The sequence below is a fragment of the Triticum aestivum genome, chromosome 7B (assembly GCF_018294505.1).
Source record: "Triticum aestivum cultivar Chinese Spring chromosome 7B, IWGSC CS RefSeq v2.1, whole genome shotgun sequence".
NCBI classification, from domain to species: Eukaryota; Viridiplantae; Streptophyta; class Magnoliopsida; order Poales; family Poaceae; genus Triticum; species Triticum aestivum.
The window spans coordinates 375,588,656-375,609,599 of record NC_057813.1 but is presented as its reverse complement, the minus strand read 5'-3'; positions in this window follow the sequence as shown (position 1 = coordinate 375,609,599).

Sequence of the window (20,944 nt, the reverse complement as noted above, 5' to 3'; positions counted from 1 at the left end):
CAAAACGTGGTGCTAACTTTCCCTTAACTCCAAATCGCTTAACTCCTCGAAGTGGGAACACACGAAGATACACTCTGTCTCCGACTTCGTAAACTGTCTCCTTGTTCATCATGTTCATGAAATATGCACGTGGGTTAGTCAGACCAAATGACATAACGGTATACTCATATAGCCTGCACCTTGTAGTAAAAGCTGTCTTAGGTATATCCTGCTCACGAATCTTCAGTTGATGGTATCTAGATCGCAGATCGATCTTGGAAAATAATTTAGCTCCTTGCAGTTGGTCAAACAGATCATTGATCATTGGTAGTGGGTACATTATTCTTGATTGTCACTTCATTCAATCCACGATAATCAACAACCATTCTCAACAATCCATCCTTCCTCTCCACTAGAAGTACTGGTGATCCCCAAGGTGATGAACTTGGGCAAATATAGCCTTTATCCACTAACTCCTTAATCTGTTTCTTAATTTCCTCCAAATCCTTTGCGGGCATCCTGTACGATCTCTTAGATATTGGCCCTGTGCCTGGCAAAAGCTCAATCAAAAACTCGATGTCTCTATCCAGTGGCATGCCTGACAACTCTTCTGGAAATAGATCAGGGAAATCCTTCACCACTGGTACTTCCTCCTGTACAACTCCTGATAAGGAATTCACTTGAGTCCTCTTCGACACATGCCGAGATACATACTTGATCCTTCTTCCTTATGGGGTGGTGAGTAAAATCGACTTACTGGCGCAGTCAGTGTTCCCTCCATACTTCGATAACCAATCCATGCCTAATATCGCATCCAGTCCTTGTGACTCCATTACTATTAGGTCTGAGGGAAACAAGTAGTTACCAATCCTTAATGGTAACCGATCACACCATAGACTAGCCATATACTCTGCTCCTGGCGAGGTTACTAACATGGGTGACCTAAGGGCTTGAGTTGGCAAGTTAAACTTATCCACAAATCCCCTTGATATGTATGAATGCGATGCACCAGTATCAAAAAGAACATATGTAGTAAATGAATTAACCAAAAACTTACCTATTACTGCATCGGGTTGCGCTTTAACCTCCTCCACTCTAATGTGGTTCACTTGTCCCCTGTTGAAAGGGTTGTGCTTCTTCCCAGAGCTTCCATTGGCATTTCCATTCTTTGCTTCAGAACACTCCGTGGTGTAATGTCCATTCTTCCCGCACTTGAAACAAGTAATGTGACTTAGATCCTTCTTGGCGGGCGTTGCTGGGTTGGAATGGTTCTGGCCGTTGCTTCCTCCATTACCATTCCCATTCTTGGGGCCACTATGGTTGTGCGAACTTCCTCCATTGTGATCGCGACCTCCATGGTTATGTCAAAGGGGTCCTCCCGAGTTCGGGGTAAAATAGGGTCTCTGCTGAGCTCCAAAATTACACTTCCCTTGTCCATACTTCCTCTTGCGGTTGTCAATCTGCTGCTGCTTCCCTTCTATCATGAGAGCTCTATCTACCAACTCCTGGTAGTTGTTGAAGGTTGCCACCATCAACTGCATGCTCAACTCATCATTTAGTCCTTCCATAAACTTCTCCTGCTTATCTACATCCGTAACAACGTCATCTCGGGCATAACATGCTAACTTACTAAAATCATCCACATACTGGCCCACTGTGCGTCCTCCCTGGCACAAGTTGCGGAACTTGCGCTTCTTCATGGCCATAGCTCCTGCTGAAACATGGGCAATACAAAAAGCCTGCTGAAACTGGTCCCATGTGACAGTGTCGATGGGGTAAGTGGCTGTGAAATTCTCCCACCAAGATGCTGCGGGTCCATCAAGCTGATGTGCGGCAAATCGCACTCTCTCCGCATCTGTGCAACCTGCAGTGGTCAACTCCCTTCCAATATTGCTGAGCCAATCATCTGCAACAATCGGCTCGGTGCTACTAGAGAACACCGATGGATTCAACCTTAAGAAACGGGCTAAGTGATCAACAGGTGGTGGTGGTGGCGGGTTGTTGTTGTTGTTGTTCCCCTGGTTCCGATTCTGGACTAGTATCTGCATCAATGCATTCTTCTGCTGGATCAACTGAGTGAGCTCTGGTGGGAAAGCAAATCCATTGTCGCATCTCGGAGGCATCTGAGGGTTTAGAAAAGATGAGCAAATAGAATAGAATGAGGTCTAGACGGAAAACACTACCCATATGCACATGAGAAAAACACAAACATATCACTTCAGTCAATTCAAACAAGGGCATAAATCGATCTAACTATCGCTACAAAAGTGCTCGGACTATACTATATACATGGGGGAATACTACTACTGATATGGCGGTCGACTAAAAAAATTGATCGGAGGAAGACTCCATGATATCTGCTCCAGCTTCATCAACATAGTCATCATCACTATCATCAGGGTTCGAGTCAGTGTCGTCGATGATGATGTAGTTATCCGGGCAAGTGGAATCGTTGTCTTCTCGTCCTGGCACAGGGTCTCCCATGAATACTCCTAGCTTCCTCGTCAAATCATCATTCTTCTCCATGAGTATCATCATTTCCTCCTCATATCCATCGTGTGTAGACTTGAGTTCTTCTTCTAGCTCCATGATCCTAGTCATTTCCTTCTTCAGATCTATCATGCTGGCACACATCTGGTTCTCCTGGCGACGAATGTGCTAGTTTAACTCCTGGATGAAAGCTGCAATAGATCTATCCTTCCTGGTGTTGATCATCTCCCATTGCTCATCTCAGCGCCCACATATCTGGTAGATAATATCCTTGAGATCCTTGTGGTAAATTTCTCCAATGCGTCCCATGGTGATGTGGGCTGCCATGCTCTTTCCTAGACTCCAGGTTGGTGCATCAAAGGAAAACTCTATGGGCTCAGTGACTGGCATGAACGTCCTTCCTGGAACTTGAACTCGAATCATCCAACGCTCCTCTTCTGGTAAAGTGGCGATGTAGGTTCCGGTTAAGCTTGGTATTCCGATGTTCAGGTATCTAGTGACTTTCTTCAAGTGTCATCCAAAAGGTGTATCTTCATCCGGCTGCGCGAACTTGTTCCTTGCATCCTCCATCCTAAAGAGTAGAAAAGGGAGAGGAGTCAGAAATGAGAAGAGAGTAGTGATCTAGGGCTTTAGCTTAGTGGTCGTGTCCTACATTCAGCATGTGCTCTGATACCATCTTGTAGCGACCATACCTCAAACAGTCTGATCTCTGTGCATCAGTGTCATCCCTGGATCGGTAATGCTGACATGTATAGTACTTGATGATTTATTACAGAGTAGCAATCACACACTTATTACATCGAATGTCTCAAAAGAGAACTTATTACTATAATATGGCTTAAGGCCATCTAAAATCGATAACAACGGAAGGCTTGGAAGATAAAGTGATTCCATAAACTCCAATGGCATCACAGAGTGAAAGACAACGACCTATGGCACCTTACTCATTGTCTTAAAAGTCTGCAGCATGAACGTTGTAGCCCGAAACGGGTCAGCACATGGAATATGCTGGCAATGTAACACATAGAGGAATGAACAGAATAATTGCTATCACTACATGCATATATGGCTGGTGGCAAGCTATATGGTTACAGTTTTGCATAAAGCCAATTTTCCCTACAACAAAGGAATAAATTTCATTTAACTATCATGGTGGTTGTTAAACATTGAGAAGGTTCCTCCAACTCAATCCCAATTAAACATCATCATTAAACTCAATCAAATTATATTAAGAGTGATGAGATCAACATGATAATCCAAGAACTAGATACTCAAGACGTCCATAACCGGGGACACGACTAACCATGATTAGTTTATACAGTCTGTAGAGGTTTGCGCACTTTCCCCAAAAGACTCAAATACATCCATGATCGAAGATTCGAGACACAGTCTTTCTGAAGCATTAACTCTCTACTCTGGATAGACAGTACCACCTACAACCCACTACATCTGCTAGTCTACCTCTTCAAGAGCTTCACGCAACTTACTCAACTATGCTAGAGCCCATATTAGCTTGTGGCTGCACACGGAAGTTTCTAGCATGAATAATCTTATGATCCCTTTGAGCCTGGGTGGCGGACCGTAGGATGATCACACGGGTACTCCGGGATATCCTAGGACAACACTGGATTCTCCAGGTGCCCTGACAACCACTGGGTACTCCAGGGTGCCTTCAAGCAATCCACCCAGATGTGTATTTAAGTAGCCACCTTAGTTCAACCATTAAATAACAATACTCACATCTGTCATGAATCACTCGAACCAAACCACGTCTACGAGCATAGCATAACAATATAAGAAATGTAGAAGTAACTCTCAAAGGTTTGATAATAAACATGTAAATAGGTACTACCTCATCTACTTCCCAGAACCCACATGTTAAACAGATCCTAACCATGCAATTGTTTGAGTATTGATCTAATGCAATAAAACTGGGTAGTAAAAAGGTATGATCAAAGTGTTACTTGCCTTGCTGATGATCCGTAAAACCTAGAGACTCGTAGTAGCACGCTTCGCACTCAGGGTACTCTATCGCAAACAAACAAGCATACAGTAAGCACTCAACTAGAAGCACGGGTAAAACTCAAATAAAAGATCTAACAAGAAAGTTCAACTTAAGAACTCCGGTTTGCAAAAAGAATCAAATCAAACGAAGCAACGAAAGTCAAACTGTGAAAGAAACAAGATCCATTTACTAATCTAGACTAAAGTCAAATTTTACAGTACCAAAATCTTGTTCAAGTTGGTTAAACAGAAAGAGGGCTTCGAGATGAAGATCTAGGCGCTTGAATCGCCTGATTCCGATAAACGAGCAAAAAGATAAACTAAAACGAAAATCAGGGCAGAAATCTCAATCGAAAATAATCGCCGAAAATCCTTGGAAAAAGAAAAACTGACGAACAGGCTAACAAACGAACGTTCGCTGTCTGCGATTAACCGGTGAAAACCGTTCGATAAAACGAACGTATGAACGGGCGTTCGCTAAATAACTAATCCGGGAACAAAAATAAAACCGACCTAAAAAATAACCGCGGGTTCAAAAAAAATCGAACAGTTTTTATTAATAAACCGACGGCTACCTCGTATATCGAGACGGCGGCGGCAGCGGCGGTCAACTCCGGCGGCGGCGGCGGTCAACTCCGGCGGCGGGGCGGCGGGATCGGGCGGCAAGTCGGGGCGGCGGCGGCGCTGCGTGCGGCGGGTGCGAGGCGAGGCGGCGGTGGCGGCTCGCGGCGGCGGCGGCGGGGCTGGTGCTAGGGTTTGGCCGGGTCGGGCCTCGCTGGTTATAAAGGCCGTCGGGCGAGTCCTAGTCGGGGTCGGTGGACTTTTTTGTAAATAATTTGGCACGCAGAAAAACAAATAAAAGAAATACTAAACGGACTCCAAAAATCCTGATATAAATTTTCCTCGTCCTCTAAAAATATGGCGAACAAAGAGAACATTTATTTGGGCCTCTAATGCAATTTTGAAAAACGCATATTTTTCCTAATTCAAATAAAATAACGATAAAACTCCGAATAAAATTCTTATTTGATTTTAATATTTAACCTCCAATATTTATTTATTTTGGGAAAGTCATTTTATCCCCTCTCTTTTATTTTCATAAAATAAATATTCGAAGAGAAAATAATTAAAATCAACTGATCCTCTTTGCAAATTTTGAGAAAACTCAAATATGTTAATAACGAAATCCCCAACTCTCTCCGTGGTTCCTTGAGTTGCATAGAATTTCTAGGATCGACTCAAAATGCAATAAAACATGATATGCAATGATGATCTAATGTATAACATTCTAAATTGAAAATTTGGGATGTTACACAAGGAGTCTGCCTCGGATGATCATCACAAGGCCAGATCCCACAAAACTTCTTCCGCTGCTCCCCGGCGAAGCGTTGTGCAGGGGGCCCGCTAATGTTAGTTGCTTGAGGTGGCGGCGGAAGCCTCCGCTTTGCCGCAATCTTGAGCCCCATCCGTGGCCTGGTGAGCGAGGTAAGAGATCCCAACAATCCAAAACTCAATCCACCAATATTTGTTCTCGTATTTATTGGGTTAAGTTGTCTCATTTTCTTGTTTCACATTCGGGTGCTCAAATTGATGTCGAAAAATGAAAATAACCTGTGGTGGGAGTGGATCTTAATCATTCAGGTAGTGAACACGCTAGGGTTTGTGGTCTTGTGGCCGATGTTCATGCGGAAAATGTGGTGGCCTCATTAAATCTTTGTAAAATGATTTTTGGACAAAACATGGTAGATCCATTTTATTCTCTCATGAGCAGTGATTCTGGGACTAGCACTACAGAAAAAACACACATCTGTGACATTATGGCCCGAACGAAAGTGTTTTCTATCATGGAAGTGACACTTCCATGACGATGAATGCAAAAAATATGTATCATCATAGATGTGGTGGGATCTACTTCTATGACAAAATGATATAACATAAAATGGGCTTTTGACCTGGGTGGGCCAGGGGGGCCTACATGACGTTCTTTGGGTCGTCCATAACATTAAAAGTCATGCTAGAAGTGTGGGCGAGAAATTTTTAGGTTTTACCGGTATATGGTGGGCAATCGGTGGTGGTCGGGCCCGAGGGATGTAGTGTGGTTTACGCATTTCTCTCATACGCACGCGTGTGCGAACCCTTCACTAACTGAACCTGGGCGAGCCTCTAGCTTACTAAATCCGATCGATCGATCCCTCGCCTTATTGAACCCGAGAGATCAATCCATTGCACTACACTGAACTCGAGCGATCCCTCACACCACAAAAGCTAAGCGATTGAGCATGCTGAACCCGAGTGGTCGGTCTCTCGCACTTTGTACTAAACTCAAGTGATACCTTGCACTACTATTGAACCCGAGCGATCCCTTCGTTGTTCACTGAATCCAAGTGATCCCTTTGCTACTTACTGAACCCGATCGATGTGAGAGAGACTCGTTTCTACTAGTGATAGGCGTTGGGATTTCCCTAAAGAGGAAGGGTGAAGTAGTATAGTAGAAGAAAGTATTTACCTCAATTAAGAACCAAGGTTTATCGAACCAATAGGAGATCCAACAAATGACCTTTAGGAGTACCTGCACACACACATAAACAAATACTTGCACCCAACGCAGGCAAGAGGGTTGTCAATCCCCTTGTAGTCGTTAATTGCAAGGATTAATTATGATAGTGGGAAATATATAAATTGCAAGACTAAATAGATGTAAATAAAGTACAACAAGGTGTTTAGGGTTTTAGCAATATGATTTAAATGGACCCAGGGCCATAGCTTTTACTAGAGGTATCTCTCTCAAGGGCATACACTACTGCAGGATGTTGCTAACGCGACACTACAATCAGAGACCCTTCAACGAAACTGTGTGCGATGCATTAATCGCAAATAGTGATGTAATAAAACCATAAAAAATGATAAGATACATTTGCGATGGCGGAGACATCAAACACGATTCACATTATAGTTACGTGTGCGATGCGTGGCATACGGTTCACTCCAATGAACTATTTGTGATGAGGCAGAACAACAGAAATGGGCAGCCAGATGAAGGTGTGTGCGATATACAACATACAGTTCACTCGGATAAACTGTTTGTGATGAGGCAAAACAACAGAAACATGCAGCCAAATGAAGGTGTGTCGTGGGAAACCATGGCCACCTATGGGGCCATGAGCCCCTTTTTCGTTCGGTGGCAGGATGAGCACGTCGCGCAAAGAGCGGAGAAGCATAGCACAGCATGACAAAGATCACACGGGCAGTTTTACCTATGTTCGGGCGGCCATGAGGCGTAAAGCCCTACTCCTACTTTGGTGGATTGATGGTGGATTATGGTGGAACATGCAACGCCTTTGCCCAGCAGGGTTGCCTCGGGGTGAGAGCGGCTACGCGCGTATGAGTATGCGAGGGTCTGAATCCTTTCTATGGTTGCCATGGGCCTCCTTTTATAGATCAAGGGGTCACCAAAGTGGCAAATCAGTCATTGTGTACTGATTAGATAGCAAATAGTGCTATCATACCTAACTCTGCAGGCGGGACAGAGTGCATTAAATGCGCCGCTTAGTGTCACATCATGGTGTGCCCGACAAGCCTTGCCGAGCTGCCTTGCCAGCTTCGCGCCTGCCTGTTTGACACATCTCTGGACGAGTGTCATTTGGAGATGATTCCTGTAGGAAGTGGCTGCCATGTGGCAAGAAACAACCACTTAGTCACTTGGGGGCTTGACACCGCACCGATCGGTGACCTGCATTACTGTGAGTTGGAGCGCTGAAGCCTTGGTAGGGTAGTTCGCCGTTGTCGTGCCCGGCAGGCCTACCAGGGTAGTCTGGAGTCTTGTCTTTGGGGCAATCCTGGCCTCGCCAGGCTTGCTTGCCCAGCAAGGGAGGCTTTCCCCTTAGTGATATCTTGCCTCCTTTGGCGTTACTTGGTCTTCTTGATCCGTCCTCTTGATCTTTCAAAGAGCTGACCCCTCTTGCTTGGTTTGGTCTTGGCTGTTGCAGTCTTGATCTTAGGCCTGTGCACAGTCTGGGCAAGAGACCCAGTGTTTGTTGCACCGACAGGAGCCCCCGGGCCTGGCCCGAATATGCTGCCGGGCGTCATTGGGGTAGCCCTAACCAGTGCATAGGCAGGCAAGCATCAGTTGCTTGTCCCTTGAGGTTTTCTTTGCTTCTTCATTAACCTGAACCCAGGTCAGTTTCCGGTTCTCCCACACGCCATGTAATGCCAATTGTAGTGGGGCTACCTTTGTAATGTCCCGTGAATGACTTTAACACACGGGTGAGTAACAGCCAATTCACTCTTCTCACCACACTCTTATCCTTAGCCACGTATGCCGCATGCATTGAGTGGGGTAGGTAACAGAGGCACATGGTGCGGGAGAGCGTCAAGGTAGGGGCCCGACCTTCTTGGATTGGTGGAGGAGGACGGCGGTTACCCACCGGGGGATCAGCCCCCAGCCCCAGTCCGTTTATAAAAGGAAGGGCGGGGGAGGAGTAGGAGCATTCATCCACACACCCCTCCTCCTCCTATCTCTGCTTTCTTCTGGTTATGCCGAAAGGGAGAGCCCGGGGGCAGGCCTTAGGCCCTAGCTTGAGGTTGGTGATGTCGAATGCTCGTGTCGACGCTTGGGGAGTGAGTCTTTTCTAGCCCTCGAGAAGACATGGCAAGCGAGCTGCTCATAGCGCAGGAGATACCAAGCTTTCCCTCTATTGTGGGATGCTTGTCTCCTCTGCTCGGGTCGATCGCCTGGTGGGGAGTGTTGGATCTTCTCACAAGCTGTCGCAGGTCATCGCCTAGCGGCCGGGCCCTTGGAGCCTCCGACGTCTGTCTGGGGCGTAGGGCTCGGGATCATTGGTAATCCTAGCACTGCTCCTTCCAGCGGAACCGGGGTCGATGCTGAAGAAAGGGGCGCCTTCCTGCCCGCCAAGGTGGGGAGCGGTGCCCCTCGCACTCCCTGGCCATCTTAGCCGTCATCCGCTTCTCCGGGGAAGGTGATGGGCCGGGGGTCTGGCATCTCCCTGGAGTGGTGGTGATGGAGAGAAAACGAGGGAGGACGGAGAAGGCGAGTGGCAGGGCGTCAGGTTGGAGTACGATGGCACCGACGCCTTCGTCTCGTTTTGGTGACCTGCCACCTCGTCTTTCTGCTCTTCCTCTCCCTTCTCGGCACCATCATCACCGGCCTCCTGGTTGCCGGGGAGGGGCCACTCTCTTGGTGCCCGAAAAGGCTACAATTGACCCCATATACTTGTGGGTCATCAAGGCTATTTTTTGGCGCCGTTGCTGGGGAATGAAGCGCTCTTGGTAAGTGGAAATTGGTAGGGAAATTTTTTTACTACGTGCTGAAATTTACTGTCACTTGTTACTATGGAAAACAGTCCTTTGAGGGGTTTGTTCGGGGTATCTTCACCTCGACCAGAACCACAATTAGTTGCCCCTCAACCTACTCCACCTACTGAAAATATTGAATATGAAATTCCTTCGGGTATGGTAGGACAACCGCTAGCTAATCCTTATGTAGGAGATGGAACCGAACATCATGATATGCACTTGATATATGTGGATGAAATTTGTGGATTGTTTAAGCTTGTATTACCAGGAGATGAAGCTAAGAATAAGGTTTTAAATTTATCTTTGAAGGGAAAGGCATTGACATGGCATAGGCTATGCGATGATATTGGATCTTGGAACTGGAATCGGTTGAAATTGGAATTCCACCAAAAAAATTATCCTATGCATCTAGTTCATCATCAGAATTTTATATATATATATATATATAAATTTTGGCATCGTTAAGGAGAAAGTATCGCTCTAGCTTGGGGGAGGCTTAAGTCAATGTTATATTCATGCCCCAATCGTGAGCTCTCGAGAGAAATTATTATTCAGAATTTTTATGCTTGGCTTTCTCGTAACGATCAATGCATGCTCGATACTTCTTGGACTGGTTCTTTTATGAAGAAGACTATTGAATTCCGGTGGGGTATTTTAGAAAGAATTAAATGCAACTCTGAAGCTTGGTAACTCGACAAAGGTAAAGAGTCAGGTATTGAGCCTAAGTTTGATTGTGTTAAATCTTTTATGAATACCGATGCTTTTCAAAAGTTTAGCACTAAGTATGGACTTGACTCTGAGATAGTAGCTTCCTTTTGAGAATCTTTTGCTACTCATGTTGATCTTCCTAAAGAGAAGTGGTTCAAATATCACCCACCAATTAAAGAAGAAATTAAAGAACCGGTAAAAGCTAAAGAAGAAACTATCATTTATAATGTTGATCCATTTGTTCCCACTGCTTATATTGAAAAACCACCTTTCCCTATTAGGATGAAGGAACATGCTAAAGTTTCAACTGTGGTCAACGAAAGTTATATTAGAACACCTAAACCAGTTGAACAAATCAAAGTAGAACCTAGTGTTTCTATGGTTAAATATCTCTTGGTCGATAATATTGATGGGTATGTTATTTATTGATGTGCTGAAGCTGCTAGAATTGCTAAACCCGATGAAAAAGATAAATATAGACCAGTTGTTGGCATGCCTGTTGTCTCAGTTAAGATAGGAGATCACAGTTATCATGGTTTATGTGACTTAGGTGCTAGTGCGAGTGCTATTCCTTTTTCTTATATCAAGAAATTATGAATGATATAGCACCCGCTGAAATAGAAGACATAGATGTTACTATTAAGCTTGCTAATAGAGATACTATATGACCAATTGGGATTGTTATAGATGTTGAAGTCTTGTGTGGGAAAATAAAATACCCTACTAATTTTCTTGTTCTTCGTTCCCCACAAGATGACTTTTGTCCCATTATCTTTGGTAGACCTTTCCTGAACACCGTTAATGCTAAAATAGATTGTGAGAAACAAACTGTCGGTGTTAGCTGTGGTGATGAATCTCATGAGTTTTATTTTTTAAGTTTAGTAGAAAACCTCATAAGAAAGATTTGCCTAGTAAGGATGAAATTATTGGTCTTGCTTCTATTGTTGTACCTCCTACTGATCCCTTAGAACAATATTTGCTAGACCATGAAAATGATTTGCATATGCATGAAAGAAATGAAATTGATAGAATCTTGTTCGAACAACAACCATTTCTTAAACACAATCTGCCTATTAAAACTCTAGGAGGTCCTCCTCCACCTAAAAGTAACCCTGTGTTTGAATTAAAACAATTGCCAGACACGTTGAAATATGCTTATCTTGATGAGAAAAAGATATATCCTGTTATTATTAGTGCTAACCTTTAGAACATGAAGAAAAAGATTATTGAAAGTTCTAAGGAAGCACCGAGCTGCTATTGGATATACTCTTGATGATTTGAACGACATTAGTCCCACTCTCGGCACAAGATTAATATGGAACCTGATGCTAAACCTGTTGTTGATCACCAATGTTGGTTAAATCCAAAGACGAAAGACGTGGTAAGAACGGAAATATTGAAACTTCTGGAAGCAGGTATAATCTATCCTATAGCTGATAGTAGAAGGGTAAGTCATGTTCATTGTGTCCCTAAGAAGGGAGGTATAACTGTTGTTCCTAACGATAAGAATGAACTTATTCCACAAATAATTGTCACATGCTATAGAATGGTAATTGATTTTAGAAAATTAAACAAAGCAATGAGAAAAGATCATTATGCTCTACCTTTTATTGATAAAATACTAGAAAGATTATCTAAGCACACACATTTTTGCTTCCTTGATGGATATTCTGGTTTTTCACAAATACCTGTTTCTCAACCTGATCAAGAAAAGACCACTTTTACTTGCCCTTTTGGAACTTATGCTTATAGACGTATGCCTTTTGGTCTATGTAATGCACCTGATACCTTTCAAAGATGTATGACTGCTATATTCTCTTATTTTTGTGAAAATATTGTTGAGGTTTTCATGGCTGACTTTTCTGTTTATGGGAAGTCTTTTGATGATTGTTTAAGCAATGTTGATCGAGTTTTGCAGAGATATGAACCAACAAATCTTGTCTTGAATTGGGAGAAGTGCCACTTCATGGTTAACGAAGGTATTGTTTTGGGCCATAAAATTTCTGAAAGAGGCATTGAGGTGGACAAAGCCAAGGTTGATGCAATTGAGAAAATGCCATGTACTAAAGATATCAAAGGTATTCATAGTTCGCTTGGTCATGTTGGTTTCTATAGGAGATTTATCGAAGATTTCTCGAAAAATTTTAGGCCTCTTACAAATCTTTTGCAAAAGTATATTACTTTTGTTTTTTATGACGGTTGTTTGGAAGCCTTCGAAACACTCGAGAAAGCCTTAATTTCTGCACCTGTTGTTCAACCACCTGATTGGAACTTGCCTTTTGAGATTATGTGTGATGCTAGTGATTATGTTGTTGGTGCTGTTCTAGGACAAAGAGTTGATAAGAAATTAAATTTTACCCATTATGCTAGTAAAACCTTAGACAGTGCTCAACAAAATTATGCTACTACTGAAAAAGAATTCTTTGCAATGGTGTTTGTTTGTGATAAATTTAGATCCTACATTGTTGATTCCAAAGTGACCATTCACACCGATCATGCTGCTATAAAATATCTTATGGAAAAGAAAGATGCTAAACCTAGACTCATTAGGTGGGTTCTTCTACTACACGAATTTGATTTGCATATCACTGATAGAAAAGGAGGAGAGAACCCCGTAGCTGATAACTTGTCTAGGCTTGAAAATATTCTTGATGACCCACAACCTATTAATGATAGATTTCCTGATGAATAACTAGCTGCAATAAATGTTTCTAATAGTACACCTTGGTATGATGACTATGCTAATTATATTGTTGCTAAATACATACCACCTAGCTTTACATACCAACAAAAGAAATAATTCTTCTATGATTTAAGACATTACTTTTGGGATGACCCACATCTTTATAAGGAAGGAGTAGATGGTATTATTAGACGTTGTGTACCTGAGCATGAACAGGAACACATCCTACGTAAATGTCACTCTGAAGCTTATGGAGGACATCATGTGGGAGACAGAACTGCTCATAAGGTATTGCAATCTGGGTTTTATTGGCCTACTCTCTTCAAGGATGCTTGTAAGTTTGTCTTATCTTGTGATGAATGTCAAAGAATAGGTAATATCGGTAGGCGTCAAGAAATGCCTATGAATTATTCACTTGTTGTTGAACCATTTGATGTTTGGGGATTTGATTTCATGGGACCTTTTCCTTCCTCTAATGGGTATACTCATATTTCGGTTGTTGTTGATTATGTTACTAAGTGGGTAAAAGCTATTCCAACTAGTAGTGTCGATCACAACACCTCTATTAAAATGCTTAAGGAAGTTATTTTCCCAAGGTTTGGAGTCCCTAGATATTTAATGACTGATGGTGGTTCACACTTTATTCATGGTGCTTTCTGTAAAATGCTTGCGAAGTATGATGTTAACCATAGAATTGCATCACCCTATCATCCTAGGTCTAGTGGTCAAGTTGAACTTAGCAATAGAGAAATAAAACTAATTTTACAAAAGACTGTCAATAGGGGTCCCGGAAAAATCGGTCTAAGAAATTAGATGATGCACTTTGGGCATATAGAACAACATATAAAAATCCTATGGCATGTCTCCTTATAAAATGGTTTATGGAAAAGCTTGTCATTTACCTCTTGATTTAGAACATAAAGCATATTGGGCAATTAAAGAACTCAACTATGATTTCAAACTTGCTGGTGAAAAGAGGTTATTTGATATTAGCTCATTAGATGAATGGAGACCCAAGCATATGAAAATGCAAAGTTATTCAAAGAAAAAGTTAAAAGATGGCATGACAAAAGAATCCAAAAGCATGAGTTCAAAGTTGGAGAATATGTTCTTTTGTACAACTCTCATTTCAGATTCTTTGCAGGAAAACTCCTCTCCAAATGGGAAGGACCCTATGTTATCAAGGAGGTTTATCGTTCTGGAGCTATCAAAATAAATAATGCCGAAGGCACTAACCCGAAGGTTGTTAATGGGCAACAAATAAAACATTATATATCAGGTACGCCCATTAATGTTGAAAGAAATATTATCCAAACTATGACACCGGAAGAACACATAAAAGAAACCTTTTGGAACAATCCAGAATCGTGAAAAAGAGGAGGCATGTGATACGGTAAGTAAACGGACTCCAAAAAATCCGCAATTTTTTTTGTTAGTTTTGGAATATTTAAAAAATTAGGAAAATAAGAAACTACCAGGAAGGTGACCCTGGTGGGCACAAGACACCAGGGCTGTGGGTTGTGCCCACCTCGGCTACCTTTCGGACTCCGTTTTTCTTTTGTTTGCTTGTTTCCCAAGATAAAAAATCTTTATATACTCCTCGAACCTGTTGACCTCCGTATCATGGAGAAATCTCCTGTTTTCTTTTCTTGCTGTTTTCTGTTAGATCTAATCCACCATGTCCGCTTCAAGCTCCTCCAAGGACAAGTTCTTCGAGAACGTCGTCAACCCATATCTGCAGGAGGTGGTGCAGCAGCCTCAAGCTATCCCGATGCGTTATGGGGTGCTCCACATCCGCGATGTGCAAGGACCCAAGGAAACTAGATCCGTGGAGGCCAGGCTGGAAGCTATGGAGCAGGAAGTCTTCCGGTGCAAGGGGATGGTGGAACGTGGACTCAATGCCAATCACCTCATGATCGCGTACCACACCCGTGATCTCAAGGTGGATGGCAAGTCCATGAAGGACATCGTCTTCTCCTTCAATGAGCAAATCAACTTCCTCCAGAGCCAGATCTACGACCTTCAAAACCAAGTCTTTGAATATGAGGCAAGGTATAAAGGTATGAGTTTGGCTGCCAGTTGCAGGACCCGAGAGACACACTCTTCCTCTTATGATGGTGAACCTCTGCCATGGAAACCCGAGGACAAGATCGCTACTACTTCATCATCACCACCTCCTTCTTCATCACCAAATGAAAATTGAGTATCGGGTATGGGCACTCCCCTTGGCTTTCGCCAAGCTTGGGGGAGGTGCCCCAGTATCATATAACCTCCACTATCTTTTGCCTTTACTTTTCTTAGTTCGGTCCATAGTTATCTTTCGCTTTAGATGAATAAAAGTTTATTTCGATCCTTTCTTTTCGAGAGTTTGTTTAGTGATCTATCTTTGTAATCGTGTGCGAGTTATATAATAAAGTTTAGTTTGAGTTTTGCCTCTTTTACTTTCATGTCTCAATAAAAAGAAAGGAAATAAATGAAAAAGATCATATGTTAATCTTATGGTAAGTGATGACATTACATAGTATACGTAGTAAACTTTATTGTAGATTGACAAACATAGCATTAGTCAATGATGCAACTCATGAAAGAATTAATAAGGGAAGAGAAGATTCACATGCAAATACACTATCCTGGAAATCTTTTGTGATTGTGAGCACCCATCAAAATACTATATGCCAAAATTGTTGACGTTGGACAAGGAAGACAACGTAATGATTTATGTTTGTTCATATTCACATAGAAGCTATATTGTCATAGATCTTTTAACATGTGGTGTTTGCCCCCATCTTTGCTAGCCAAAAGACTCTGCACTAAGTAGTGATACTACTTGTCCATTCAAAACCCTTAAACCAAAATCTTGTTTGAAAGTCCACCATACCTACCTATGGATTGAGTAAGATCCCTCAAGTAAGTTGTCATCGGTGCAAAAAGGCAATAAAAATTGCTTCTAAAAGTGTTAGATCATTTAGTGTAAGAGAAAATTGAGTGTTGTACTAACTTGTGATGGAGAAGAATAAAAGCGACAGACTGCATAATAAAGGTTGCCATCATAAGGGGCAATATAACCTGACGTTCTATTGCACTAAGGGGTTGAGCATACAAACAAAAAGCGCATGGAAACCTCTGCTTCCCTCTACGAAGGGCCTATCTTTTACTTTTATGTATTTACATTCATGCAAGAGTCAAAGTTCTTCTCTCTATTCCTTTTTATTTTCTCCTTTGGCAAGCATCATGTGGCGAGGAAAGATCTAGGCACATATATCCAGTTGAATATGGGTAGCATGAATTATTATTGTTGACATCACCCATGAGGTGAATTCATTGGGAGGCGAAACTATAAGCCCCTATCTTTCTATGTGTCCGGTTGAAACGTCTTACTCGTGTGTACGCGGTGAGTGTTAGCAATCATATAAGACTAAATGATAGTTGAGTATGTGGACTTGCCTAAAGGCTCCGATACGTGACCCTTCCTGAAAAGATGATGAATTGTAGTTGCAAAGTTGACTGAGAACATAGTTTGTTGGTTTCCAATAGAGTTTGTACTTTATACTTCGATGTTATGATGGACTGTTACTTATTCATGAGAAGTCTGTGATAAAAGTTTTATGCTAAAGTTTGTTGTTGTTATAATAAGTTGCATGATGCTGCTATGTCCGTATTTTTGTTTTTATTGACACCTTTCTCTCTAAGCACGTGGACATGTTTTTCGATTTCGGTTTTCGCTTGAGGAAAAGCGAGGTCTAAGCTTGAGGGAGTTGATATGTCCATTTTGCATGATGTTTACGTATTGTTATTTATGTTGTTTTATTGCATAATAATGCTTTTTGGTGTAATTCTAATGCGTTTTCTCTCATGATATGCAAGGTACACACAAAAGGGGAGAATTCTGGCAGCTGGAAATCTGGACCTGAAAAAGCTACGCCAGGCTACCTATTCTGCACAACTCCAAATGAGCTGAAACTTCACGAAGATTTTTTATGGAATAAAATGAGAATTTTTGAAGTCAATAAGTACTAGAGGGGGCCCACCAGGTGGGCACAACCCACCTGGGCGCGCAGGGGAGCCCAGGCGCGCCCTAGTGGGTTGTGCTCACCCAGGCCCACCTCCGGTGCCCCTCTTCTGGTACATAAGTGATTTTGACCTAGAAAAAATAAGGAGAGGACTTTCATGAAGAAGCACCGCCGTCTCGAGGCGGAACCTGGGCATGAGCACTTTTGCCCTCCGGCAAAGCGATTCCGCCGGGGGAACTTCCCTCCCGGAGGGGGAAATCATCGTGATCATCATCACCAACAACTCTCCCATATTGGGGAGGGCTATCTCCATCAACATCTCCAATAGCACCAACTCCTCTCAAACTCTAGTTCATCTCTTGTGTTGAATCTTTGTACCAGAGCTATAGATTGGTGCTTGTGGGTGACTATTAGTGTTGATTACATCTTGTAGTTGATTACTATATGGTTTATTTGGTGGAAGATTATATGTTCAGATCCATTATGCTATTTAATACCCCTTTGATCTTGAGCATGATTATCATTTGTGAGTAGTTACTTTTGTTCTTGAGGTCACGGGAGAAATCATGTTGCAAGTAATCATGTGAACTTGATATGTGTTCGATATTTTGATGATATGTATGTTGTGATTCCCTTAGTGGTGTCATGTGAATGTCGACTACATGACACTTCACCATATTTGGGCCTAAGGGAATGCATTGTGGAATAGTTATTAGAAGATGGGTTGTGAGAGTGATAGAAGCTTAAACCCTAGTTTATGCGCTATTCCATAAGGGACCGATTGGATCCAAAAGTTTAATGCTATGGTTAGAATTTATTCTTAATACTTTTCTCGTAGTTGCGGATGCTTGCGAGGGGGTTAATCATAAGTAGGAGGTTTGTTCAAGTAAGAACATCACCTGAGCACCGGTCCACCCACATACCAAATTATCAAAGTAGCGAACATGAATCGAACCAACATGATGAAAGTGACTAGATGAAATTCCCGTGTACCCTCAAGAACACTTTTCTTATCATAAGAGACCGTTTTGGCCTGTCCTTTGACTCAAAAGGATTGGGCTACCTTGCTGAACTTTTGTTACTACTACTGTTACTTGCTCATTACAAATTATCTTGCTACCAAACTACTCTGTTACTTACAATTTTAGCACTTGCAGACATTACCTTGCTGAGAACCACTTGTCATTTCCATATACTTGTGGGTCATCATCCACCGCCACCATTCCACTCCATTTCCGCATAAGCACTCCCATTCCACATCCGCACCTCAATACTACCTACCAAACCACCATCTCTCACCCGTTTTGCACTCCGACAAATTTTGCCACATTTTCATCTTTGAGATTTGAGTTGCGGTTTCCGTTTCCTAACGTGGTTCGACTACTTAGGGACGGTTCAAAGACATCACCGCTACTCATATTCATCATCAATGTCGACCACTACACAATTTTGACACCTCGACCGTAAGCAAGAACGGTAACCTCTATATCATATTGGTATCATGGTATCCTTTCATGGTACATCCTTGCCATTACATTAATCACCCCTTAGCCCATTTTTGTGTACCTTTCCTATCGAGAATAGCCATTTGAGTATTGTCAACAAAGTTACTTGCGCACATTAGTGATCATAGCATATATCATCATCGTGGTGTTAATATCTTGGTATCATCTCTTGTGTCACAAGGTTGTCAACGCATATACATGATACGTCTCCAACGTATCTATAATTTTTGATTGTTCCATGCTGTTATATTATCATTCTTGGATGTTTTACAATCATTTTATAGTCTTTTATATCATTTTTTGGTACTAAGCTATTAACATAGTGCCCAGTGCCAGTTGTTGTTTTTTGTTTGATTTTTACACCGCAAGAAATCAATACCAAATGGAGTCCAAAAACAGTGAAACTTTTTGTGGATTTTTTTGGACCAGAAGACATCCAGTGGGCCAAGAAAGTACCTGAGGAGAGCTCCGAGGGGAGCACAACCCACCAGGGCGCGCACCACCTCGTTGTGGGTTGTGCCCACCTCGTTGGCCTCCCGCACCACCTCTTTGCTCTTTGAATACCCCAATATTCTAGAAACCCTAGGGGAGGCGACAAAAATCAATTCCAGCCACCGCAAGTTCCAGAAACACCAGATCCAATCTAGACACCATCACGGAGGGGTTCATCATGTCCATTGGTGCCTCTCCGATGATGCGTGAGTAGTTCTTTGTAGACCTACGGGTCCGTAGTTAGGATCAAGATGGCTTCCTCTGTCTCTCCCTCTTGATTATCAATACAATGGTCTCTTGGAGATCCATATGATGTAAGTCTTTTTGTGGTGTGTTTGTTGGGATCCGATGAACTTTGAGTTTATGATCAGATCTATGTTTTTATCCATGAAAGTTATTTGAGTCTTCTTTGATCTCTTATATGCATGATTGATTATAGCCTCGTATTTCTTCTCTAATATTTGGGTTTTGTTTCGTCAACTTGATCTATTTATCTTGCAATGGGAAGAGATGCTTTGTGATGGGTTCGATCTTACGTTGCTTGATCCCAGTGACAGAAGGGGAAACGGCACGTATGTATCGTTGCTATTAAGGATAACAAGATGGGGTCTATTTCTACATAAATAGATCTTGTCTACATCATGTCATTGTTCTTATTGCATTACTCCATTTTTCCATGAACTTAATACACTAGATGCATGCTGGATAGCGGTCGATGTGTGGAGTAATAGTAGTAGATGCAGGCAGGAGTCGGTCTACTAATCTTGGACGTGATGCCTATATAATGATCATTGGCTGGATATCGTCATGATTATTTGAAGTTCTATCAATTGCCCAACAGTAATTGTTTTCCCACCATTTGCTATTTTTCTCGAGAGAAGCCACTTGTGAACCCTACGGGCCCCAGGTCTCTTCTCATCATATTTGCCTTTGCGATCTATTTTTATTTGCTTTTATTTTCAGATCTATTAAACCAAAAATGCAGAAATACCTTGTTGCACTTTATTTATTTTGTGATCTATTTATACTATCTATCACAACTTTATCACGTCTTCTCGCTAACTTGAGGCATCGTTACCCGAAAGTGATTAACAACTCCTTTAACACGTTAGGTTGCGAGTATTTGTTATTTGTGTGCTGGGATTGTTTACGTTGTGTTGCTTGGTTCTCCCACTGGTTCGATAACCTTGTTGTCATCACTGAGGGAAATACCTACCGTCGTTGTGCTGCATCATCCCTTCCTCTTTGGGGAAATACCAACGTAGTTCAAGAAGGCATCAAAAGGAATTCCTGGCACCGTTGCCTAGGAGGATCTTCAACATCAGCCAGGTTCCTAATCACAAATCTCATCTCCTTGCAATTTACATTATTTGTCATTTGCCTCTCGTTTTCCTCTCCCCCACTTCACAAAAATTTGTCATTTTATTCTCCTCTTTTTCGTTCGCCATTTTCACGCCAGATCTATCTTTTTGTGTGTGATCTTTGCTTATCTTGCCATGTGTCTTCTATTTGCTTGCATCTTTGCTTGCTATAAATATATTGATATGGATCCTCATCCACTTGCTAATCTTTTTAAAATATCCAATTATGATGAACCAATTTCTAGTGAATTGAGTTCACTAGAATATCTTTATGAAGTTTTGCTTGAGATTTATGAATCTAAAATCTGCGATGAAGAAATTTATGAAGTGATTCATGACAACTCCTTGAATGAAAAGCATGATTGTGATGATTTTACTATAAATTCTATTAATGTCAAT